The sequence below is a fragment of the Salvelinus sp. IW2-2015 genome, unplaced genomic scaffold, assembly GCF_002910315.2.
Source record: "Salvelinus sp. IW2-2015 unplaced genomic scaffold, ASM291031v2 Un_scaffold1270, whole genome shotgun sequence".
NCBI lineage: Eukaryota > Metazoa > Chordata > Actinopteri > Salmoniformes > Salmonidae > Salvelinus > Salvelinus sp. IW2-2015.
The window spans coordinates 148939-157107 of NW_019942810.1; the positions used below are offsets into that span (position 1 = coordinate 148939).

At 45.2% G+C, this 8169-nt stretch overlaps 1 pseudogene; it reads left to right on the top strand.

The window, feature by feature from the left end:
- LOC112070264 (protein phosphatase 1 regulatory subunit 12A-like) overlaps window positions 1–8169 on the top strand; it is a 77329-nt pseudogene that overhangs the window by 61025 nt on the left and 8135 nt on the right.

Here is an 8169-nt window from a genome sequence, read left to right on the forward strand (position 1 = left end):
ATTTCACCTGTTTGTAATCATGCTTGTAACCCTATAAAACCCTGCTCATAAAGCATTTAACCTGTCGTAGTCATGCTTATAACCCTATAAAACCCTTGCTCATAAATGCATTATAACCCTGAGTGCATGAGCTAGTTTTGTTATAACCTTTCATAAGGTAACCTGTCACAAGGATGACATTGCCATCCATAATGAGTGTGGGGTGGGCTAGTTCTGGTTATAAGGTTACCAGGTTATATCCTGGTAATACCTGCCGTAATGAGGACATTACATCCATAATGTATTGACCTACTGATCTCTGTGGGTCCTGTAGAGTGATGACAACGAGCCCAGTGTAGAGGAGGGGTTGGGAGGCAGTGAGCAGGATCCACAGACAGACAGGCACTCCAGCACCAGGTATGGATCTGACCTTTAGCCTTTGATGTGTTCAGTCTGGTTCCTGATTATCTCATAGTAGTGAGTATTATCTCTGACCTCTGAGGAGTCATTATATTATCTCTGACCTCTGAGGAGTCATTATAATATCTCTGACCTCGGAGGAGTCATGATAATATCTCTGACCTCGGAGGAGTCATTATAATATCTCTGACTCTGTTGAGTGCATTATAATTCTCTGACCTCGGAGGAGTCATATAAATATCTCTGACCTCGGAGGAGTCATTATAATATCTCTGACCTCTGAGGAGTCATTATAATATCTCTGACCTCGGAGGAGTCATTATAATATCTTCTGACCTCGGAGGAGTCATTATAATATCTCTGACCTCGGAGGAGTCATTATAATATCTCTGACCTCGGAGGAGTCATTATAATATCTCTGACCTCGGAGGAGTCATTATAATATCTCTGACCTCGGAGGATCATTATAATATCTCTGACCTCGGAGGAGTCATTATAATTATCTCTGACCTCGGAGGAGTCATTATAATATCTCTGACCTCGGAGGAGTCATTATTATCTCTGACCTCTGAGGAGTCATTATATTATCTTCTGACCTCTGTGGAGTCATTATAATATCTCTGACCTCGGAGGAGTCATTATAATATCTCTGACCTCTGAGGAGTCATTATAATATCTCTGACCTCGGAGGAGTCATAATATCTCTGCTCCCTGCTCTCTTCAGGTCCGACGTGTCATGTAACGACTGTATCGACAGAGGAGGCGGCTCTGAAACTAAGGATTACAAGAAGGTAAATAAAGATAGTTTGAATGATTTGAAAAGGGGCTAGTCAGTATTAGAGGGTCTAGAAGAGTTTCAGCACTCTCTCACAGGCGATCATTCGCTTAACGAACCCTCCCTCTCCCTCTCTCTCAATGCAATTCAACAAATGCTTTCTCTCTGGTGTAAAAAACAATGTATGCATGCACGACTAACCAGGACTAAGTCGCTTTGGATGAAACCATCTGCTAAATGGTATACAGTTTAAGTCAGAAGTTTACATACACTTAGGTTGGAGTCATTAAAACTCGTTTTTCAACCACTCCACAAATTTCTTTACATGTTGCGTTTATATTTTTGTTAAGTTTAATATGTGTGTATATATATGTATATATATATATTTATATATGTGTACATATATATTTATTTATGTGTATATATATATGTATATATGTGTGTATATATACATATGTATATATGTGTGTATATATATTTATATATATTTATATGTGTATATATATATTTATATATGTGTGTGTATATATATATATATATATATATATGTGTGTGTGTGTATATATATATATATATGTTTATATATATGTGTGTGTATATATATTTATATATGTGTGTATATATATATTTATATATGTGTGTCTGTAATATATTTATTTATATATATTTATATATATGTGTATGTAATATATATATTTATTTATATATATTTATATTTGTGTGTATGTAATATATATATATCTCTATATAATTGGAATTGTTCCAGTAAAGTTCAATAATAATGTCTTTCTGTCCCAGCTGTTTGAGGTGGTGTCCAGGGAGAATGGTCAGCTCCAGTCACAGCTGCAGGACACCCAGAGGACCATCTCTCAGACCAGACTGGACCTGGACAAGGCCACCCAGGTCACACACACTAATCTCTCATGGACAGACTAGTAAAAAGAAACGGTACCGTAAATCTATCACGGTACAGCAGGAGGAGGGAGATAAACGGTACAGCAGGAGGAGGTAGATAAACGGTACTGTAGACCTGTCACGGTACAGCAGGAGGAGGGAGATAAACGGTACAGCAGGAGGAGGGAGATAAACGGTACAGCAGAAGGAGGGAGATAAACGGTACAGCAGGAGGAGGGAGATAAACGGTACAGCAGGAGGAGGGAGATAAACGGTACAGCAGGAGGAGGAGGATAAACGGTACCGTAGACCTGTCACGGTACAGCAGGAGGAGGGAGATAAACGGTACCGTAGACCTGTGACGGTACAGCAGGAGGAGGGAGATAAACGGTACTGCAGGAGGAGGTAGATAAACGGTACCGTAGACCTGTCACGGTACAGCAGGAGGAGGGAGATAAACGGTACCGTATATCTGTCACGGTACAGCAGGAGGAGGGAGATAAACGGTACCGTAGATCTGTCACGGTACAGCAGGAGGAGGGAGATAAACGGTACCATAGTTCTGTGTCGGTACAGCAGGAGGAGGGAGATAAACGGTACATCAGGAGGAGGGAGATAAACGGTACAGCAGGAGGAGGGAGATAAACGGTACAGCAGGAGGAGGGAGATAAACGGTACCATAGTTCTGTCATGGTACATCAGGAGGAGGGAGATAAACGGTACCATAGTTCTGTCATGGTACATCAGGAGAGGGAAGATAAACGTACATAGATCTGTCATGGTAATCAGGAGGAGGCGAGATAAACGGTACCAATCAGTTCTGTCATGGTACAGTCAGGAGGATGGGAGAATGATAAACTCGGTACATGAGCTAGATAAACGTATGGACCTTCAGCGGTACAGCAGGAGGAGGGAGATCAACGGTACAGCAGGAGGAAGGGAGATAAACGGTACCGCAGAAGAGGGAGATAAACGGTACAGGCAGGAGGAGGGGAGATAAACGTACAGCAATGCAGGAGGGAGAATAACGTGACAGCAGGCAGGGAGGAGGAGAAACGGTACCGTAGACCCTGTCACGGTCAGCAGGAGGAGGGAGATAAAACGGTACTCGTAGAGCCTGTGATCGGTACAGGCAGGGGAGGGAGATACTAAACGGTACTGCAGGAGGAGGTAGAAACGGTACGGTAACCGTGTCACGTAAAGCAGGAGAGGGAGTAAACGGTACCAGGTATATTCTGTCACGGTACACGCAGAGGAGGGAGATAACGGTACCAGTAGATCTGTCACGGTACAAGTCAGGAGGAGGGAATAAACGGTACCATAGTTCTGTGTCGGTACAGCAGGAGGAGGGAGATAACGGTACATAGGAGGAGGGTAGATAAACGGTACAGCAGGAGGAGGGAGATAAACGGTACAGCAGGAGGAGGGAGATAAACGGTACCATAGTTTTCTGTGCATGGTACATCAGGAGGAGGGAGATAAACGGTACCTAGTTCTGTCATGGATCAAGGAGGAGCGGAGATAACCGGTACCATAGATCTGGCATGGTACATCAAGGAGGAGGGAGAATAAACGGTAACCAAGTTCTGTCATGGTACATCAGGGGAGGGAGTAAACGGTACCATATTCTGTCATCGGTACATCAGGAGGAGGGAGATAAACGTACCATAGATCTGTCATGGTACATGCAGGAGGAGGGAGATAAACGGTACCATAGACTCAGTCATGGTACAATTCAGGAGGGGGGAAGATAAACGGTAGCATAGTTTGTCATGGTACATCAGAGGAGGGAGATAAACGGGTACAATGTTCTGTCAGGTACATCAGGAGGAGGGAGATAAATCGGTACCATAGTACTGTCATGGTACATCAGGAGGAGGAAGATAAACGGTACCGTAGTCTGTAGGTCCATTAGGTAGGCGGGAGATGAAACCAGTACCAAGTCTGTGTCGGTACAGCAGGAGGAGGGAGATAAACAGTACAGGCAGGAGGACGGGAGAATAAACGGTACATCAGGAGGAGGAGGATAAACGGTACCAACGGTCAGAGGAGGGAGATAAACGGTACTATCAGGAGGAGGGAGATAAACGGTACATGCAGAGGAGGGAGATAAAGGTACTAGTTGTCATGGTACATCAGGAGGAGGGAGAGATAAACGGTACCATAGTTCTGTCCATGGGTACACATCAGGAGGAGGGAGATAAACGTACCATAGATTCTGTCATGGTACATCAGGAGGAGGGAATAAACGGTACCATAGTTTGCTGTCAAGGTACTCAGGAGGAGGAGAATAAACGGTACATAGTTCTGTCAGGTACATCAGGAGGAGGGAAATAAACAGTCCATGAGATTGTCATGGTACATCAGAGGAGGGAGATAAACGGTACCATAGGATTGTCATGGTATCATCAGGAGGAGGAGATAACGGTACCATAGTTCTGTCATGGTACATCAGGAGGAGGGAGATAAACGGTACAATAGTTCTGTCATGGTACATCAGGAGAGGGAGATAAACAGTACCATAGTTCTGTCATGGTACACGTGGAGGAGGGAGATAAACGGTACCATATTCTGTCATGGTAACAAGGAGGAGGGAGATAAACAGTACCATAGTTTGTTGTCGGTACAGCAGGAGGAGGGAGATTAACAGTACAGCAGGAGAGGGAGATAAACGGTACATCAGGAGGAGGGGATAACGGTACATCAGGAGGAGGGAGATAAAACGGTACACGCAGGAGGAGGGAGAATAACGGTACATCAGGAGGAGGGAGATAAACAGTACCATAGTTCTGTGGTCGGTACTCTCAGGAGGAGGGAGAATAAACAGTACCATAGTCTGTCATCGGTACATCAGGAGTGAGATTACATACAGCCCTTATATAAAATCGATTATTCAATAAACATTTCCTCATCATCTACTAACACAAATACTCATACATGACATCCCAATACCCCATAATGACATCCCAATACCCCATAATGACATCCCAATACCCCATAATGATCCCAATACCCCATAATGACATCACAATACCCTATAATGACATCACAATACCCCATAATGACATCACAATACCCTATAATGACATCACAATACCCCATAATGACAAAGCAAAAACAGGTTTTTAGACATTTTTGTAATTTTTTTTTTTTTTAAACCCAGAATTACCTTATTTACATAAGTAATCAGACCCAAACTGAGCAATCGGGAGAAGGGCAGTGGTCAGGGAGGTGACCAAGAACCCAATGGCCATTCAATGGGAGCTCCAGAGTTCCTCTGTGGAGATGGGAGAACCTTCCAGAAGGACAACCATCTCTGCAGCACTCCACCAATCAGGCCTTTATTGTAGAGTGGCCAGACGTAAGCCACTCCTCAGTAAAAGGCACATGAAAGCTCGCTTGGAGTTTGCCAAAAGGCACCTAAAGGACTCAGGCCACGAGAAACAAGATTCTCTGGTCTGATGAAACCAAGATTGAATTCTTTGGCCTGAATGCCAAGGGTCACGTTTGGGGGAAACCTGGCACCATCTCTACGGTGAAGCGTGGTGCTGGCAGAATCATGCTGTGGGGATGTTTTTCAGTGACAGTGACTGGGAGACTAGTCAGGATCGAGGCAAAGATGAACGGAGCAAAGTACAGATGAAAACCTGCTCCAGAGCGCTCAGGACCTCAGACTGGGGGCGAAGGTTCAACAGGACAAAGACCCTAAGTACACAGCCAAGACAACGCAGGAGTGGATTCGAGTCAAGTCTCTGAATTTCCATGAGTGGCCCAGCCAGAGCCCAGACTTAAACCTGGTCGAACATCTCTGGAGAGACATGAAAATAGCTGTGCAGCGACTCTCCTCATCCAACCTGACAGAGCTTGAGAGGATCTGCAGAGAAGAATGGGAGAAACTCCCCAAATACAGGTGTGCCAAGCTTGTAGCGTAATACCCAAGAAGACTCAAGGATGTAATCGCTGCCAAATGTGCTTCAACAAAGTACTGAGTAAAGGGTCTGAATACTTATGAAAATGTGATATTTCCATTTTTTTTATACATTTGCTAAAATGTCATATTTTCTGATGTCTTAGTATTTGACATGATCCAGCTGTTCTACAATACATCTGATGGCTTAGTCACCAAAATTATGCATTTCATAATGATCTGTCTGTCTGTCTGTCTGTCTGTCTGTCTGTCTGTCTGTCTGTCTGTCTGTCTGTCTGTCTGTCTGTCTGTCTGTCTGTCTGTCTGATCCTACAGAGACAGGAGCGGTTCAGTGATTGTTCAACCATGCTAGAGCTAGAGAAGAAGGTAGGTCTCTCCTCTTCCTCTCTTCCGTGTGTGGCTTGTCTTGTGTTGTGTTATATATAGAGAGAGAAACTAGTACACTATCTACTCTCTAGTGTCAAACACCTGATGCTGATGCTGTGCCTGGCCTCACGACTGACTGTCTCTACTGCTGCCTGACCCTCCTCTCTCTGTCTCTCGCTCTGTCTCTCCTCTATCTTCTCTCCCCCTCTCCTCTCTTTCTCTCCTCTCCTCTCTCTCTCTCCTCTATCCTCTTTTCCGCTCTCTCTTCTTCTCTCTCTCTCTCTCTCTCTCTCTCTCTCTCTCTCTCTCTCTCCTCTCTCTCATCTCTCTCCTTCTCTCTCTCTCTGTCTGTCTGTCGTGTCTGTCTGTCTGTCCTGTCTGATCTTCTTCTGTTCTGTCTGCTTCTGTCTGTCTGTCTGTCTGGTCTGGTCGTCTCGTCTGTCGTCTGTCTGTCTGTCTGTCTGTCTGTCTGCTTCTGTCTGTCTGTCTGTCGTCTGTCTGTCTGTGCTCTTTCTTTTCTTCTCTCTCCTTATCCCTACATCTGCTGTCCACCCTCTCTTCTCCCTCTGTCTCTCTCTCGTTCTCTCTTGTCTCTCTCTCTCTCTCTCTCGTTCTCTCTCTCCTGTCCTCTCTCTGTCTCTCTCTCTCTCTCTCTCTCTCTCTGTCTCTCTCTCTCTCCTGCTCTCTCCTCTTCTCCTCTCTCTCTCTTCTCTCTCGTCTCCTCTATCTCTCTCTCCTCTCTCTCTGTCTCTCTCTCTCTGTCTCTCTCTCTGTCTCTCTCTCTCTCTGTCTCTCTGTCTCTCTCTCTCGCATCAGGAGCGACGGATGTTGGAGCGGCGTGTGGCTGAGCTGGAGGAGGAGTTGAAGGTGAAAAGAGAGAGAACATGATCACACCTGGGTTCAAATAGTATACGAAATCTTTCAAATACGTTAGCTGGGCCCAAACCCAGGTCACCTGGCACTCCAGGCAGGCTAAAGCAAATACTGAAAGTCCTTACTCCACACAGACTCTCTGCCTGAACCCAGGTTTTACTCCACACAGACTCTCTGCCTCATCACAGCTTGCTGCTTCTTTCACGGCTTGTGCTGCAAATCACCAGTGTTGTGGCAGTAAGTGGTACACTGAGTCTGCCGTCCAAATGGCACCCTATTCCCCTATATAGGGCACTACTTTAGACCAGAGCTCTATGGGCCCTGGTCAAAAGTAGTGCACTACATAGGGAATAGGGTGCCATTTTGCGATGCACACTAAGGCATTAGACTGGGCCAGGGAGGGAGGGTGGCTTGCTGCTCTGTACAGCTCTGTTCCAGACGAGACCAGTATTGTATATAGTCAGTACCACTATATCATCCATTGACTTTTCACAAAGACATGTTCTCAGGACAGCGTACTTATTTATCAGGGCTCATATTCACAAAGACATGTTCTCAGGACAGCGTACTTATTTATCAGGGCTCATATTCACAAAGACGTGTTCTCAGGACAGGGTACTTATTTATCAGGGCTCATTTTCACAAAGGGAGCATCCCAAATGGCACCCTATTCCCTGTTTAGTGCACTACTTTTGATCAGGCCCCTATGGGTCTCCCACTAAATAGGGAATAGTGTACATTTGGGGCACAGACAAAACATTTCTTAGACAAGAGTGCTGATCTAGGATCAGGCCCTCTAGGATCAGGCCCATCTAGGATCAGGCCCTCTAGGATCAGGCCCTCTAGGATCAGGCCCATCTAGGATCAGGCCCTCTAGGATCAGGCCCATCTGGGATCAGGCCCTCTAGGATCAGGCCCATCTAGGATCAGGCCC